This window comes from Squalius cephalus (genome assembly GCF_949319135.1).
Source record: "Squalius cephalus genome assembly, chromosome: 8".
NCBI classification, from domain to species: domain Eukaryota; kingdom Metazoa; phylum Chordata; class Actinopteri; order Cypriniformes; family Leuciscidae; genus Squalius; species Squalius cephalus.
The window spans coordinates 23,222,138-23,241,902 of record NC_137129.1 but is presented as its reverse complement, the minus strand read 5'-3'; positions in this window follow the sequence as shown (position 1 = coordinate 23,241,902).

Genomic DNA, 19,765 nt, shown 5'->3' with positions numbered 1-19,765 from the left:
TACCACCCTTACTGTACGTTCAGTACACAAATATTAATTTGAAAAAATTACTGTAATGTTTTTTCAAGTTCCAAAGGCTGTAGTGCTCTCCCAGTGACCAGACTGACTTACTACAGGTGAGATTTTGACAATACCTCCCTAACTGTACATACAACACACAAAAATCCACATGGAAAAATTACAGTAATTCACCTAAAGTGTTTTTTCATGTTCCAAAGGTTGTAGTGCTTTCCTAGTGACCAGACTGACTTACTACAGGTGAAATTTTGACAATACCTCCTTTACTGTACCAACAATAATCAAATATGTTTATGAAACAATTACTGTAATCCCCCTAAAGTATTTTTTCATGTTCCAAAGGCTGTAGTGCTTTCCTAGTGACTAGACTGACTTACTACAGGTGAGATTTTGACAATACCTCCTTTCCTGTGCGTACAATTATCAAATAAGTTTATGAAAAAATTACTGTAATTCACCTAAATCATTTTCTCATGTTCCAAAGGCTGTAGTGCTTTCCTAGTGACCACACTGACTTACTACAGGTGAAAATTTGACAATACCTCCCTTACTGTACATACAGCACACAAAAATTCATATGGAAAAATTACAGTAATTCACCTAAAGTATTTTTTTATGTTCCAAAGGCTGCAGTGCTTTCCTAGTGACCAGACTGACTTACTACACGTGAAATGTTGACAATACCTCCCTTACTGTACGTACAATTATCAAATATGTTTATGAAACAATTACTGTAATTCCCCTAAATCATTTTTTCATGTTCCAAAGGCTGTAGTGCTTCCTAGTGACCACACTGACTTACTACAGGTGAGATTTTGACAATACCTCCCTAACTGTACATACAGCACAAAAAAATCCACATGGAAAAATTACAGTAATTCACCTGAAGTGTTTTTTCATGTTCCAAAGGTTGTAGTGCTTTCCTAGTGACCAGACTGACTTACTACAGGTGAAATTTTGACAATACCTCCCTTACTGTACCAACAATAATCAAATATGTTTATGAAACAATTACTGTAATCCCCCTAAAGTAATTTTTCATGTTCCAAAGGCTGTAGTGCTTTCCTAGTGACTAGACTGACTTACTACAGGTGAGATTTTGACAATACCTCCTTTCCTGTACGTACAATTATCAAATAAGTTTATGAAAAAATTACTGTAATTCACCTAAATCATTTTCTCATGTTCCAAAGGCTGTAGTGCTTTCCTAGTGACCACACTGACTTACTACAGGTGAAAATTTGACAATACCTCTCTTACTGTACATACAGCACACAAAAATTCATATGGAAAAATTACAGTAATTCACCTAAAGTATTTTTTATGTTCCAAAGGCTGTAGTGCTTTCCTAGTGACCAGACTGACTTACTACACATGAAATGTTGACAATACCTCCCTTACTGTATGTACAATTATCAAATATGTTTATGAAACAATTACTGTAATTCCCCTAAATCATTTTTTCATGTTCCAAAGGCTGTAGTGCTTCCTAGTGACCACACTGACTTACTACAGGTGAGATTTTGACAATACCTCCCTAACTGTACATACAGCACACAAAAATCCACATGGAAAAATTACAGTAATTCACCTGAAGTGTTTTTTTCATGTTCCAAAGGTTGTAGTGCTTTCCTAGTGGCCAGACTGACTTACTACAGGTGAAATTTTGACAATACCTCCCTTACTGTACCAACAATAATCAAATATGTTTATGAAACAATTACTGTAATCCCCCTAAAGTATTTTTTCATGTTCCAAAGGCTGTAGTGCTTTCCTAGTGACTAGACTGACTTACTACAGGTGAGATTTTGACAATACCTCCTTTCCTGTACGTACAATTATCAAATAAGTTTATGAAAAAATTACTGTAATTCACCTAAATCATTTTCTCATGTTCCAAAGGCTGTAGTGCTTTCCTAGTGACCACACTGACTTACTACAGGTGAAAATTTGACAATACCTCCCTTACTGTACATACAGCACACAAAAATTCATATGGAAAAATTACAGTAATTCACCTAAAGTATTTTTTTTATGTTCCAAAGGCTGCAGTGCTTTCCTAGTGACCAGACTGACTTACTACACGTGAAATGTTGACAATACCTCCCTTACTGTACGTACAATTATCAAATATGTTTATGAAACAATTACTGTAATTCCCCTAAATCATTTTTTCATGTTCCAAAGGCTGTAGTGCTTCCTAGTGACCACACTGACTTACTACAGGTGAGATTTTGACAATACCTCCCTAACTGTACATACAGCACACAAAAATCCACATGGAAAAATTACAGTAATTCACCTGAAGTGTTTTTTCATGTTCCAAAGGTTGTAGTGCTTTCCTAGTGACCAGACTGACTTACTACAGGTGAAATTTTGACAATACCTCCCTTACTGTACCAACAATAATCAAATATGTTTATGAAACAATTACTGTAATCCCCCTAAAGTAATTTTTCATGTTCCAAAGGCTGTAGTGCTTTCCTAGTGACTAGACTGACTTACTACAGGTGAGATTTTGACAATACCTCCTTTCCTGTACGTACAATTATCAAATAAGTTTATGAAAAAATTACTGTAATTCACCTAAATCATTTTCTCATGTTCCAAAGGCTGTAGTGCTTTCCTAGTGACCACACTGACTTACTACAGGTGAAAATTTGACAATACCTCTCTTACTGTACATACAGCACACAAAAATTCATATGGAAAAATTACAGTAATTCACCTAAAGTATTTTTTTATGTTCCAAAGGCTGTAGTGCTTTCCTAGTGACCAGACTGACTTACTACACATGAAATGTTGACAATACCTCCCTTACTGTATGTACAATTATCAAATATGTTTATGAAACAATTACTGTAATTCCCCTAAATCATTTTTTCATGTTCCAAAGGCTGTAGTGCTTCCTAGTGACCACACTGACTTACTACAGGTGAGATTTTGACAATACCTCCCTAACTGTACATACAGCACACAAAAATCCACATGGAAAAATTACAGTAATTCACCTGAAGTGTTTTTTTCATGTTCCAAAGGTTGTAGTGCTTTCCTAGTGGCCAGACTGACTTACTACAGGTGAAATTTTGACAATACCTCCCTTACTGTACCAACAATAATCAAATATGTTTATGAAACAATTACTGTAATCCCCCTAAAGTATTTTTTCATGTTCCAAAGGCTGTAGTGCTTTCCTAGTGACTAGACTGACTTACTACAGGTGAGATTTTGACAATACCTCCTTTCCTGTACGTACAATTATCAAATAAGTTTATGAAAAAATTACTGTAATTCACCTAAATCATTTTCTCATGTTCCAAAGGCTGTAGTGCTTTCCTAGTGACCACACTGACTTACTACAGGTGAAAATTTGACAATACCTCCCTTACTGTACATACAGCACACAAAAATTCATATGGAAAAATTACAGTAATTCACCTAAAGTATTTTTTTATGTTCCAAAGGCTGCAGTGCTTTCCTAGTGACCAGACTGACTTACTACACGTGAAATGTTGACAATACCTCCCTTACTGTACGTACAATTATCAAATATGTTTATGAAACAAATACTGTAATTCCCCTAAATCATTTTTTCATGTTCCAAAGGCTGTAGTGCTTCCTAGTGACCACACTGACTTACTACAGGTGAGATTTTGACAATACCTCCCTAACTGTACATACAGCACACAAAAATCCACATGGAAAAATTACAGTAATTCACCTGAAGTGTTTTTTCATGTTCCAAAGGTTGTAGTGCTTTCCTAGTGACCAGACTGACTTACTACAGGTGAAATTTTGACAATACCTCCCTTACTGTACCAACAATAATCAAATATGTTTATGAAACAATTACTGTAATCCCCCTAAAGTATTTTTTTCATGTTCCAAAGGCTGTAGTGCTTTCCTAGTGACCAGACTGACTTACTACACGTGAAATGTTGACAATACCTCCCTTACTGTACGTACAATTATCAAATATGTTTATGAAACAATTACTGTAAATCCCCTAAATAATTTTTTCATGTTCCAAAGGCTGTAGTGCTTCCTAGTGACCAGACTGACTTACTACATGTGAAAATTTGACAATACCTCCCTTACTGTATGTACAATAAACAAATATGTTTATGAAAAAATTACAGTAATTCACCTAAAGTATTTTTTCATGTTCCAAAGGTTATAGTATGTTCCCAGTGATCACTCTACTCAATTAACTTTGATAAATGTATTAGGTAAAAGTAGGTATTAGAACTGCTGTTCCTTGTACAACACATTTCTTTCATTGATTAAAAAAAATGCAGATATTTTAGGTTAATCATATTTTCAACGTTATAAATAAGCAACACCCTTATTGTAATGATTCAAGTTAAGTTTTTGTTATGAAGTCCTGAAGAAGTGGATTCTGGAACACCCTGCTGCTTCAATGTATACCTAATGAGTGATTATAATCAAGGTATTAATCAATAGTTTTCCTTCTAAATATCAAATGAGTTGAATGACTTCTCTAGGTTTATGAGATTTTACTTTGTTATAGAAATTACCAGTGTGATTATCAAAAATGTTATTTCATGTATCCTTTAAATGTCTGTATTTGATATCTGAGGTGTAACGTAAGGGTCTGGCCCATGCCAGGAATGCAGTAACAGTGCTTGCTCATTTAGCCTGGCTTCCAGAGATGAAATATGGACTTCTTTAACAGGTGTCACTACATCCATCTGCTTTTCTAGGCTACCCTGATAGCAATGGTCTCAGGAGTCATTGAAACCTATAGTTGAGAGACCATTTCTTAGTTAAAGTCTTTACAGTTAGATTTAAAGTATCCTCTCCTTGAGAGAAAGAACATGTTATCTTGATGTTTTGAGAAGACTCTCCTCCTCACCAAATCCAGTCTTGAAGAAACTGTGTCTGTGTGTGTTAGTATTCTTGGTTACAGGTTAAGGAACAAGTGGAAATATAGCTGCAAGCAGCGATACGGGGCCAAGCCCCTGAAGCAGCAGCAAGAGCAGGAAGAGTAAATCAGCAGAAATTCAAGAAAAAAGAGCTGGTTCAGAAGTACAGGTGAAAATTAACTCAAAATGAACAGAAGTTCAGATGAGAATGAACACAGAATGAAAAAGACATACTTATTTCTAATCCAAGAGGAAGAAAGATTAGTACAACGTTGAATAATAAAGGAATCACACAATTTTTTTTAAATCATCCCACGCAGGGCTCAAACTCATTATCTTTGGGTCAGATACCTGTCACTCATATCATTGCGCCACTGGGAAGTTGCGTTTTTTTGCAAGATGAAGAAGAAGGTCCATAGTTCAAGTGAGAAGCAATTCGAAATGAATAATTTTTGTATAAATTTACTGCATGTTGTATTTATCGAGTTCATTCACATATAGACACCATGTCTGGAACAGAAGCAACTTTTCCACCACATAAGGCCACAATACCTCTTGCGATCTGGGAATGTGCCACACAGCATTCAAACCCACAACCGGAATGGTTCGGGGCTCGTGGCACGTGGTTTAGCAGCTTGCGCCACTCAGTTGACGCTGTCTTACCAAGCTGCCGAGGAGAGGCTTAAGTGTAAGAATGAGCACACAAAGGCATGTTAACCAGATTAGCAAGCTAAGTTAGCTTAATGCTAATGTAGTTTATGGTTAGCCTGATAGCTGAAGAGCCACATTAGAAAGAATGGCATCTGGTTAGCATGCTAACCAATTAGCATGCTAAGCTAACTACCATAAGGAGACAAATACAGGTCAAATTTGGAGAAAAATATATCGGGAACGGTAGCGAAAATCAAAAATCTGTTCAGTCACTTCTGTGTGGCTCGGTCCAAAGATCATCTGAGCCAATTGTCGTAAGAATTGAACAAAATTTGAATGAGGAGTAGCAAAAAAACTGAACACTGTACTTTTCAAAATGGCCACTACTGTAATGGGCGGAGTCTTAATGTAAGATATTGATTGTGATTACCATAATGAGTGGAATCAGGTGTACTAAGTTTCATTTTACATCTATTTACATTCACATCTAGATCAAAGGGTTCAAAAGCTATAAACCTTTTAATGTGGAATTTTTTAACTGGTGGTGGCGCTATAGAGTTGGTCCTAGAGACTCAAAAATTGGTCCAATTACTATTCATTACAATCACTACAAGTGTGGAAGGTCACGACGTGCCTAAATTCAGGGTCCGAATGTCAGCCGCATAATTGATGGAGATATGCTTCAGTCTATCTGTGTAGAAAATGTGCGATTATTTATTAGCCAATCAGAATCATTCAACCTGAAGCAATGACAAAGCTTAGACCTTGGTGAAGGGTATAATTGCTTTGATTTTTGTAAATGTAAGGGTGTCAGCACTTTTGTTACTGTAATCACTCCTTGTGATTCTTGAAGCTGACTTCTGCCTGATTAAACTGCAAACTATCTTCAAATCTATCTATAATTAATTTATTATAATTCTGACTCTTGTCTTAAATTGACTGCACTTCTAACTCCTGGTCTTAATAAATCATATCTGGTCCTTGGGTCTTTAACTGTAAGTCCCAAAATACATATATACAGTGGTAATCCATATTGCAACAAGGACAATAAAGCAGAAGTTTCAGCAGATATTCTTTAATGATGTTCCACTGTTTAAGGTACACAGTGAGCACAACCATTGGGCATCTTTTCCAGGTAGCTTGTCTGGTGATAGTCCAATGCAGCATACATTGGGTACCATCTTTGGCACTTGGTAAATCATTGGTAAATGTGACAAGAATTAATTATGTAACAAACCACTAACAGTTATGTGTGTTAACCAATTACATAATGCAATGAATAAATATTAAATAACATGTTCAATTGCTTAAATATTTTTGTTTACCCAAAGTAGTCCTGACTGAAAACATTTGAAAAAATTGTATTCAAACACACACATTTGTTTTACTTAAACTTTTACGTCACTTCACTAAAAGAAAATATAGTAAAGTAAAAAGTACTTGACAAAACAATCAGTTAAAGGGTTTATGATAATATAAGAACAACTTAAACCAAGAGAGGATCAACAACAGCAAAATTTTGAAGAGGTGAAATTGAAATATTACTCTAACCACGAAGAATTAATTACAACTTTTATGTATAATCCCAGTGGTATTCCATGAACAAAGTTAATAGAAATAAAACAGTGCACTGTACAGTATCTTGAATGCCATGATATTGCTGTACATTATCTGTCAGATTTGCTAAACCAATGCGTACAGGTTCAGTCACTACTGTTAATAATAATGTAGCCCCTATTAATGTACTACAACCTTAAACAAACAAAACCCCTTTTAGTGAATTACAGTATTATATCATTATGTAATACAGTATTATTAGGTATTGTCAAAATTTCACGTGTAGTAAGTAAGTATGGTCACTAGGAAAGTACTACAACCTTTGGGATATATAAAAAAACACTATAGGTGATTTACAGTTTATTTCATAAACATATGTAATAAACATATGTAATAATATGCTCATTACATAAACATATTTGATAATTGTACAGTAAGGGAGGTATTGTCCAAATTTCACCTGTAGTAAGTCAGTCTGGTCCGTAGGAAAGCACTACAGCCTTTGGAACACGAAAAAATACTTAGGGTGAATTACAGTAATTTTTTAAAAATCTTATTTGTCAACTGTACGTACAGTAAGGGAGTTTTTATCAAAATCTCACCTGTAGTAAGTCAGTCTGGTCTGTAGGAAAACACTACAGCCTTTGGAACACGAAAAAAATACTTAGGGTGAATTACAGTAATTTTTTAAAAAACATATTTGTCAACTGTACGTACAGTAAGGGAGTTTTTGTCAAAATTTCACCTGTAATAAGTCAGTCCTTTCACTAGGAAAGTACTACAACCTTTGGGATGTAAAAAAACCCACTATAGGTGATTTACAGTTTATTTCATAAACATATGTAATAAACATGTAATAATATGCTCATTACATAAACATTTGATAATTGTACAGTAAGGGAGGTATTGTCAAAATTTCACCTGTAGTAAGTCAGTCTGGTCACTAGGAAAGCACTACAACCTTTGGAACACGAAAAAATACTTAGGGTGAATTACAGTAATTAAAAAAAAGACGTATGTCAACTGTACGTACAGTAAGGGAGTTTTTGTCAAAATTTCACCTGTAGTAAGTCAGTGTGGTCACTAGGAAAGCACTACAGCCTTTGGAACACGAAAAAATACTTAGGGTGAATTACAGTAATTTTTTAAAAATCTTATTTGTCAACTGTACGTACAGTAAAGGAGTTTTTGTCAAAATTTCACCTGTAGTAAGTCAGTCTGGTCCGTAGGAAAGCACTACAGCCTTTGGAACACGAAAAAATACTTAGGGTGAATTACAGTAATTTTTTAAAAAACGTATTTGTCAACTGTACGTACAGTAAGGGAGTTTTTGTCAAAATTTCACCTGTAGTAAGTCAGTCTGGTCACTAGGAAAGCACTACAGCCTTTGGAACACGAAAAAATACTTAGGGTGAATTACAGTAATTTTTTAAAAAACATATTTGTCAACTGTACGTACAGTAAGGGAGTTTTTGTCAAAATCTCACCTGTAGTAAGTCAGTCTGGTCCTTAGGAAAACACTACAGCCTTTGGAACACGAAAAAATACTTAGGGTGAATTACAGTAATTTTTTAAAAAACATATTTGTCAACTGTACGTACAGTAAGGGAGTTTTTGTCAAAGTTTCACCTGTAGTAAGTCAGTCTGGTCCGTAGGAAAGCACTACAGCCTTTGGAACACGAAAAAAATACTTAGGGTGAATTACAGTAATTTAAAAAAAAAAAACATATTTGTCAACTGTACGTACAGTAAGGGAGTTTTTGTCAAAATCTCACCTGTAGTAAGTCAGTCTGGTCCTTAGGAAAGCACTACAGCCTTTGGAACACGAAAAAAATACTTAGGGTGAATTACAGTAATTTTTAAAAAAACATATTTGTCAACTGTACGTACAGTAAGGGAGTTTTTGTCAAAATTTCACCTGTAGTAAGTCAGTCTGGTCACTAGGAAAGCACTACAGCCTTTGGAACACGAAAAAATACTTAGGGTGAATTACAGTAATTTTTTTAAAATCTTATTTGTCAACTGTACGTACAGTAAGGGAGTTTTTGTCAAAATTTCACCTGTAGTAAGTCAGTCTGGTCACTAGGAAAGCACTACAGCCTTTGGAACACGAAAAAATACTTAGGGTGAATTACAGTAATAAAAAAAAAAACATATTTGTCAACTGTACGTACAGTAAGGGAGTTTTTGTCAAAATCTCACCTGTAGTAAGTCAGACTGGTCACTAGGAACATGCTACAACCTTCGGATAGTAAAAAATCCTTTTGGTAAATTAATGTAATTTTATTCTAAAAATATTTATGTACATTATGTATAGTGAGGCAGGTTTCCTAAATACAATCATTATAATGCACTTTTTATTGTTGCTAAAGTACAATCAATAGCATTAGAACACATAATGTGAGAGATATTTGCTGGTACATCTGTACTTTGCAAAAATGTAGTTGTCTGTTTGCACACAATGAAAAAAAAAAAAACTTTTTAGACGGCCCCTATCTTCTTTACCACACTACATTGGACATTCAGTGGACATTCGCAACTTTGTATGCCATTAAAACAATATTTGCCCATTTTGATCGATTGTGGAGAGTGTTGTAGTTCACCATCTTTGTCCTAAAGATCATGTAGCTGCTTTTATTTTGCAAAAATGTGCTTTATTGCGCTTGTTATTGAGACAGTTTTTAAGCAAAAAAGTGCGAATGTGCGAATATAAAACCAACTTTACCTAAGTACGTTACAGCACCTGTTATCGTTGACGTTAGCTCACTTTAAAGTTAATAAAACCTTTTCTACTTTACCTCTCTGGATCTTTGGGGAATCTATGAAATGCTAGTTGATTGGTTGTACACTGGTAGTTGTTGCAGTTGATGGCAGAACACTGTTTTCTTTGTTTCCAATTATTTCCAGACATAATGTTAATGCTGTACAGTAGTTGTGCTAACGGTAAAGTCGTTGGTTCAGTCCAAAATGGCGGCCGCGCTACCGAAGCGCCACCTAGTGGCTGTTCCTTCTCTGATGATGTAGGTTTGACGGCTTGGGTTGGGAAACGCTTAACCACTCCCCTCAAACCATTAGTCTGCTATGAGTGAGAGATGGAGAGGAGGAGCGCTAGAGTAAAACCCTGCCCTCTGTTCAATATTCCTTTTCACTGGGAAATACGTCACAACACTGGAGAAAAAAGTCGTTTGCAACTTCCGGTTCACGCGGACTTTAATACTTCTATGAATCTCACTTGTAGACTTTCTGCGTGAAGGCCCCCTCTGGCTTCTAGTATGAATGAAACATACATTACGAGAGTGTTTAATGTGCCATATTACTAACATCACCTCATTTTGGGTAAAATAGAAAAATAATACTACTTTATAATGTTTTTCAGCAAACTAATTATTTAGTCTTTTTCAGTACTTCTACTTGTAATCAAGTAAATGATTTCTTAAGTAGCAATACTTTTAGTTAAGTACAGGGACGTCACTAGGATTGGAAGACAGGGGGGGCTTAGCCCCCAGGGTATTTGTAACTTGCGTTTCATAGAAAATCTTACAGTGAATTTGAGTAAAAAACAACTATGTATATGTTTAGCTGTATTTGTCTCTTCAACCCCGTTACCATCTTCAACCCTATTACCCTAGTCTCAACCCCGTCACACCTACATTTTTATTAATTATTTTTTTAAGTTTATGAATAAGTAATTTAATGTTTGTTGAACTTATTCAGAAATGCTCAGAGCAATCATAAAAATACTGATTTTAGTTCAAATTCTGAAGTTAAGCCACATCTTTGATCAAAAATGATAGGGTTGCTGTCACAAAAAGTGCCCATTTCAGGCTTTAGTATAGCATAAGTGTAAAATTATATGTAAATTTTATGGTGCATGGTACAATTTCTGGTAAGCTACGCTTTTTTATTATTTCAATTCAATTCAATTCTTGTGATTTAATAGTGAAGCAGATGGCCTCCATGGCCATAACAGGGCAGGCAGGACATCCAGGGGTAATGTCCATAACAAGTTAAGCAGTCTCTTTAATAGTGGCCTCCTTGGCCATGACTTGTAAACTTAGAACAGCCTCTCTGACCAAGACAAGATAGACAGGAAGTTCAAGGAAGACCTCAGTGGTCGTATCTAGGCAGTCAGGAAACTCAGGGTAGACCGAAAACTCTGGGCAGACAGGAAACTCAGGGACAACCTCCGTCATCGTGTCAGGACACTCAAAGACAACCTCCGTGATTTTGTCAGGACAAGTAGAGAGTTCAGGGATGACCTCCGTGGTCGAATCAGGGTAGGTAGAGAGTTCATAGATGATCTCCGTGGTCGTGTCAGGACAGGCAGGAAGTTCAGGGATGACCTCTTTGGTTGAATCAGGGCAGACAGTGAGTTCCTGGGCGGACACCGCCACCTTGGGCAAGACTAGATCTGGTGCAGCCGCTTCGAGAGAAACTGAAGCGTACGCGGCCCGGACACACAAAATTTCCAACCGCCAAAATGGAAGCCAGCCTTGAACACCTAGGAACGGCCTTGTTAGGTTCAGATGCAACATTCATGACGGCTGAAAACTCTGGCATGACGTTCATGACAGCTGGAGATTTTGGCGTGGGGGGTCATGATGGCTAGAGGCTCTGGCGTGGAGGCCATGACAGCTGGAGGCTCTGGTGTGGCAGCCATGTTGTGAAGAGGCTCTAGTGTCCTGGTGAATTGCTGCACGAGCCTGTCATTTTGGGGATGGATTGGAGTGGTGCGAGTCTTGTTGATTCCCAAATGCTCACACATGTAAGAGAATACCTTGTTTCTCCCTTGATCATTATGGATACACTGGGGAACCCCAAAACTACTAAACATGCCCTTCACCAAGACATTGTCAACAGTCTCAGCCTCCTGGTCAGGCAGTGCAAAGGCCTCAGGCCATTTTGGAAAGTAATCCATAGCAATCAAGACAAAGCACCCTCCCCCACCCACTGCATCAGCTCCCCCACTGTAAACTGCTGTAGCTGGGCCCTAGACTGCTTCTGCGGCCCTTTGCGCGCTGTACAGAGTGCCAATGCCTGCAGAAGTCCTCGATATCACGCCTCAGCCGTCCCCAGTACAAGGCCTGACGCAGACGCAGAAGTGTCTTTGTGGCGAGGGGGGCGTGGTTCTGCGGAGTCTGTAGCGGGAGAGAGAGGAAGGAAGCGAGCGGTGAGTAAGTAGGTCAAGTGCAGATGATGAACACCTGTGTCTGATTTCAGTAATTGGCGTGGAGAGACCGGATATAAACCCGACCGGGAGAGAGGGAGAGAGGGAGAGAGGGACTGGGACCTTGTGTGCTGCTGCCGACCGAGAGAAAAGCTGACGATTTATATTCTGAATTATTGGCTGTGTTTATGCTGTGCTGCCGCACGGTGAACGCGATACGTGCGCACCTTTTTGTTTGTATTTTCAACTTGAGTGAATAAACGAGAGTCCCAGTCAATGCCGACCCCTTGTCTTCTTCCTTCCCTAACTATAAAGAACTGAACCTCATCACACTGGTGCCGAAACCCGGGAAGGGAGAAGAACGCCGCCGCCATGCAGTCCCCGCCAGGCACGCCATTTGCGGATATCATCCAGTCGCTCGCCGGTCTTCACCAGGAACAAAATCAACACCTGCTGGCGATAAAGGAGGAGCAAGACAAGCGGTTCGAGGTGCTCCTCCGATCCCAGCATGAAGACCGCGAGCTGTTTCGGAGCTGGGTAGACCGGGAGGTTCGGGCCATCCCCCCAGCAAAAGACACGTCATCACCACTGCCTCTCAACAAAATGGGTCCACAAGATGATCCAGAGGCATTCCTGGATCTATTTGAGAGGTCCGCGGAGGATCGGGGATGGCCCAAAACGGACTGGCCAATGCGGCTGATCCCTTTGCTGTCCGGGGAGGCGCAGGTGGCCGCACACTAGGGGTTGCACGACTACTGATTTCTGCTAGTCGACTTCTTATCAAAACAATACTCGAGTTACTCGACTACTCGTGGTTCATGTTACTGTAAATGAAAAGACATGAAATAGCTAGATCTTATCAATAAACATTTATTAATTCATAGCCTAATGCAACAATTACACAAGTAAACTCTCAAAACATTATAATTATGACATTTCATTTAAAAATTTTAATGTAACAGTCTAAAGCCAAATAAATAGCCGTTCTTGCCTTTCATTTCAGACGTCTGCTTCTAGGGGCCGTTCACATATCGCGTCTTTTCCGCGTTCAAGGTCGTTAAGTTAGGCGAGCGCGCTCATAATGAAAGCAACGGACGTGGTGCGCTAGTTTTTCCAGGCGGGTTTTTCCTTCTCATCTCCAGAAATATATCTAGTAGTAAAGCTAATGCAAGGGCTAGAAATAAATTAATCCTTTGCTGAATGATACTTCTTCGTCGTCATCATGGAGAGCGGAGTTTGGTTGCATAGCAACGACAGACGCCACGGGAGCGCAAGCGCTTGTAGGAGACAGCGGCACGGCCGCGCTTTCCACACGTTTTTAGACGCAATATGTGAACGCCCTCTTTCAGAGTTGGCCAATTACAATATTTTTGTCATCCTTGATGAAATACTTCCACACATCTGACGTGTGGTGTCTGTTGGTGACGTTCGCCATTTTTAATTCAGTTATGGTTAATGGACGCTCGAGTAGTCGATTGTTTCCGACAGCGTCGACTAGTGGTTGAAGTAGTCGATCTATCAACTACTCGACTAGTCTATGCAAGCCCTACCGCACACCAACTGCCAGTCCAGAATCTGCTGGTCTACCAAGACCTCAAGCGTGCCATCCTCCAGCGGGTCGGTCGGACTCCGGAACAACATCGACAGAGGTTCAGGTCACTGACCCTGGAAGAGTCCGGCCGACCCTTCGTCATGGCACAGCAGCTCCGGGACTCCTGCCGCAAATGGCTGATGGCCGACCAAAGCGACGTCGAGGGAATCATCGATCGTGTGGTACTGGAGCAGTTTGTGGCTAGGCTGCCGAGGAAGACTGCTCAGTGGGTCCAGTGCCACCGCCCGACGTCGCTGAACCAGGCCATCCAGCTGGCGGAGGACCAGATGGTGGCGTGCCCAGGGGTCGGCGAACCCCTTCCATCTGCTTCTCTCTCTCTCTCTCTCTCTCTCTCTCCCCCCTCTCGCTCTCTCTCTCCTAGGCCTGTTCCACTTCCCCGGACGTGTGGAGGATTCCCGCCGAAGCCAGCACCAAGGTGGAGGTCGGGTTTATATCCGGTCTCTCCACGCCAATTACTGAAATCAGACACAGGTGTTCATCATCTGCACTTGACCTACTTACTCACCGCTCGCTTCCTTCCTCTCTCTCCCGCTACAGACTTCGCAGAACCACGCCCCCCTCGCCACAGTCTTCCTCACCCCAAAATTGCCAGACCCGGCAGACCTCTTGCACAACCTCGGGCACCATGACTTGCCATCTCTTTTCTCCTCGCTGGCACCACCCACACTCGCTAGAGGACCTCCTCTGTCAGCTGCAGACACTTGAACTTGGCCCACAGTCCCTAGGTGAAGAGGGCTGCTTCCTCCTCCCATGGTGCCATTGCTGTGCCTCTACTCACTGCATTACAGGCCGTAGGTTCGAGTCACAACTTTGATTCTCTGCCCAATGAGTGATATCCACTTCTTGTAGCTCATGACAGACCAGCTCAGGCTCATCGCTTCCATCTATTTTCTGGCTAAGCTCCAACTCTTCGACTTCTCTGGGCTCACAATACCTGCATTCTTGCACTCTACATGGACGTCTCGACAGGATGTCTGCATTACTATGCTGTTCCCCTGCAAGATGCGTTACAGTGAATTCATAACTCTGCAATTCCTCGAGCCAATAAGCCACCTGGCCCTCTGGTACCTTGAAAGTCATCAGGCACTGCAATGAGGCATGTTCGGAACATATAGTGAAGTGCCGGCCGCACAAGCAGTACGTGAAATGCCTGATGGCAGAGATTGCAGCTAACAGCTCTCGCCGTGTGACACAATACCTCTTTTCAGCTTTGTTTAGCACCATGCTGAAATATGCTACTACTTTCTCTCCGTCTGGCCACACTTGGGACAAAACAGCACCTATTCCATCCCTACTTGTATCTGTGTCAAAAACGAAGGGCAGTTGGGGATCGGGAGGTGCCAGAATGGATGAACACACCAGGGGACACCTCTCACCTTGTCCTCCGCCGTGACAATCCCTTCACTGCCAGTGCGATGCCCCAAGAAGGTCACCTCTCTGCTCAACCGCTGGCATTTATTGGGATGTAGCTTCAGACAAGCTGCTCTAATTGTCTCTAGCAATCCCCCCTCGGGGCTGTGATAGCTGAATGAAATGAGCTCCGATGTTGCCAGTGCTCCAAAAACACCAAAAAGGCGTCGTGAGTCGAGCTTCTGGCGTCAGCGGCACTTGCCAGTACCCACTCACATCCAAGTCCAATGAATGATGAAAACCAACAAGAGCCAGCCACAAGATCCAACCATTTGTCCAACCATTGTCTTTGGGACCATGACCACTGGGGATTCCCAGCGGTTCTCAGAAGGCTCTATTATACCAGTGCACTGCATCTTCACCAACACCTGCTCTCTTGCCAACCGAAGGGCATACGTCTTGGCCACTGTCGTATGGGTGCCACATTCTATTGCTACTTAATGAACTGGATAATATTCTGATTGTTCCAAACCAATCTGACTTCTGATCTATAATACTGCCTGAATCATAATCATACACTGTTCGTTCATTGGCCAGAGGAGAACTACCCCACACCCCCATATATATATATATATATATATATATATATATAGGCTATATACAGTGAGGAAAATATCCAAAGAAAAAAAAAATCCAGAAATCACAATATATGATTTTTTAACTATTTATTTGTATGATACAGCTGCAAATAAGTATTTGAACACCTGTCTATCAGCTAGAATTCTGACCCTCAAAGACCTGTTAGTCTGCCTTTAAAATGTCCACCTCCACTCCATTTATTATCCTAAATTAGATGCACCTGTTTGAGGTCGTTAGCTGCATAAAGACACCTGTCCACCCCATACAATCAGTAAGAATCCAACTACTAACATGGCCAAGACCAAAGAGCTGTCCAAAGACACTAGAGACAAAATTGTACACCTCCACAAGGCAGGAAAGGGCTACGGGGAAATTGCCAAGCAGCTTGGTGAAAAAAGGTCCACTGTTGGAGCAATCATTAGAAAATGGAAGAAGCTAAACATGACTGCCAATCTCCCTCGGACTGGGGCTCCATGCAAGATCTCACCTCGTGGGGTCTCAATGATCCTAAGAAAGGTGAGAAATCAGCCCAGAACTACACGGGAGGAGCTGGTCAATGACCTGAAAAGAGCTGGGACCACCGTTTCCAAGGTTACTGTTGGTAATACACTAAGACGTCATGGTTTGAAATCATGCATGGCACGGAAGGTTCCCCTGCTTAAACCAGCACATGTCAAGGCCCGTCTTAAGTTTGCCAATGACCATTTGGATGATCCAGAGGAGTCATGGGAGAAAGTCATGTGGTCAGATGAGACCAAAATAGAACTTTTTTGTCATAATTCCACTAAACGTGTTTGGAGGAAGAAGAATGATGAGTACCATCCCAAGAACACCATCCCTACAGTGAAGCATGGGGGTGGTAGCATCATGCTTTGGGGGTGTTTTTCTGCACATGGGACAGGGCGACTGCACTGTATTAAGGAGAGGATGACCGGGGCCATGTATTGCGAGATTTTGGGGAACAACCTCCTTCCCTCAGTTAGAGCATTGAAGATGGGTCGAGGCTGGGTCTTCCAACATGACAATGACCTGAAGCACACAGCCAGGATAACCAAGGAGTGGCTCTGTAAGAAGCATATCAAGGTTCTGGCATGGCCTAGCCAGTCTCCAGACCTAAACCCAATAGAAAATCTTTGGAGGGAGCTCAAACTCCGTGTTTCTCAGCGACAGCCCAGAAACCTGACTGATCTAGAGAAGATCTGTGTGGAGGAGTTGGCCAAAATCCCTCCTGCAGTGTGTGCAAACCTGGTGAAAAACTACAGGAAACGTTTGACCTCTGTAATTGCAAACAAAGGCTACTGTACCAAATATTAACATTGATTTTCTCAGGTGTTCAAATACTTATTTGCAGCTGTATCATACAAATAAATAGTTAAAAAATCATACATTGTGATTTCTGGATTTTTTTTTTTTTTTAGATTATGTCTCTCACAGTGGACATGCACCTACGATGACAATTTCAGACCCCTCCATGATTTCTAAGTGGGAGAACTTGCAAAATAGCAGGGTGTTCAAATACTTATTTTCCTCACTGTATATATATATATATATATATATATATATATATATATATATAAAAATAAATATATAAATGAAACATCACTGAACTTACTTAAGCTGGACTGTGATGCTATTTTCTTCTGGAAACAAACTTTTTTGCATTATTTTCCTGTTATTTCTGTAAAGCTGCTTTGAAACAATCTGTTTTGTAAAAAGCGCTATATAAATAAATGTGGCTTGACTTCTATGACAAGTACAAAGGACATTCAGGAAAATCGTGTTTAAAATTGGGCAACGGTCAGATAAAGCGTCTCCTCATTCATAATTCTCTTTTGTTGCTTTGTTGTTTGCCTTTATGCCAATTCTTATTTTTCATTAATAATTTCGTATACCTCATCTGTTTGTTTATTTGGATTGTGTACAAACTTTATTTGAGATAAACACATACATTTACTTCTGTGTGCATATTTCCTTAATCTTGGTTTGATATTATTTAAGGTGCATATATTAAGTGTGGTTGGTGGGCCCCTCCCTTAAAATTATCATTACCTGTGCCTTTTTAAAAAGAGGAGGATGGTTATAACATTTCTAATGTGTTTAGAAACAAATCTCTGAATTGCCTTTACACAGACTTTATGTTCATTGTGAGACATTTGTCTTTATAAAATTGAGATCTCTTCTGAAATTTTATGAAACAAATATCAGTCAAGTCAAGTCAAGTCATCTTCATTTATATAGCGCTTTTAACAATGTAGATTGTCTCAAAGCAGCTTTACAGAGATAAGCGTATAATTTAAGGCAACAGAGATTGTTTCAGCTTTACAGCAGAGTTAAGTTATTTCCATCTAAAGTTAGTTTTAATTGATTTGCTTCCGTCGCAATGATCATTTGTTATTAAATTAGGGGCCGCTAAGACGACACCATTCTCTCTACACAGACTTTAAACGCGAACCTGTGAGAAACACTGATGGCGTTCACATGCGCATTTAGAATGGGTTCTATAGTTATGTGCGTTTGAATATACGCAGGTTTGGAATTCCCTACAAGCCCAGCCTAAACAAAATACTTGTCTTTCCTTATAAATTTTGATAAGGAATTTTATTTTATTTGTTGCTTTGGGGTAGGACCGCGAGACGAATTTTCCCGACAACGCCTTATCTGTAGAGTGGTAGTGGGATCCTCCATAGGGAGAGACTAGTTGGCACTTCAGCACTGCGTTGTCATCGGTCCAGGCGAAGGTCCTTCGTCAGATCTGGATACGGCCTGGATCCGGCAGGCTGCAGGAAAACCTCGGGATAAACACAGACACTAAAATTAGCGTAGATGCCATTCTTCTCATGATGTAACGAGTACATCAGGATTTTTGGGAAGTGTTCCCGGTTCCGGCTGACCTACTTTATGCAGCCTAACATTAAATTATAGAAGTCTATAATGTATTATGTGAAAGCTAGGTCAAAGAGATGTGTCTTTAATCTGGCTTTGAACTGACAGAGTGTGTCTGCTTCCCGGACAATGGTAGGAAGACTGTTCCAGAGTTTTGGTGCTAAATAGGAAAAGGATCTACCGCCAGCAGTCGATTTTGATATTCTAGGTATTATCAACTGGCCGGAATTTTGAGATCGTAATAGACGTGACGGATTATAATGCGTTAAGAGCTCGCTCAAGTACTGCGGAGCTAAACCATTCAGTGCTTTGTAAGTAATCAGCAATATTTTAAAATTGATGCGATGTTTAATAGGGAGCCAATGCAGTTTTGACAGAACTGGGCTAATATGGTCATACTTCCTGGTTCTGGTAAGAACTCGAGCTGCTGCGTTTTGAACCAGCTGTAGTTTGTTTATTAAGCGTGCAGGGCAACCACCCAGTAGAGCATTACAATAGTCTAGCCTTGAGGTCATGAACGCATGAACCAATTGTTCCGCATTTGTCAATGAGAGCATATGGCGTAATTTAGATATATTTTTAAGATGGAAAAATGCAGTTTTACAGATACTAGACACGTGACTTTCAAATGAAAGATTGGTATCAAAGAGCACACCCAGGTTCCTAACCGACGACGAAGACTTAACAGAGCAGCCATCAAGTGTTAGACAGTATTCTAGATTATTACGTGAGGAAGTTTTTTGTCCAATAATTAGAAACTCTGTTTTTTCAGAATTCAGAAGTAGGAAATTACAAGTCATCCAATTTTTTATATCCGCTATGCATTCCGTTAATTTTGTGAATTGATAAGTTTCGTTAGGTTTTGAAGAAATATAGAGCTGAGTATCATCGGCATAACAGTGAAAGCTAATGCCATGTTTCCTAATGATATCTCCTAAGGGTAGCATGTACAGAGTGAACAGCAGCGGTCCTAGTACTGAGCCTTGTGGTACGCCATACTGA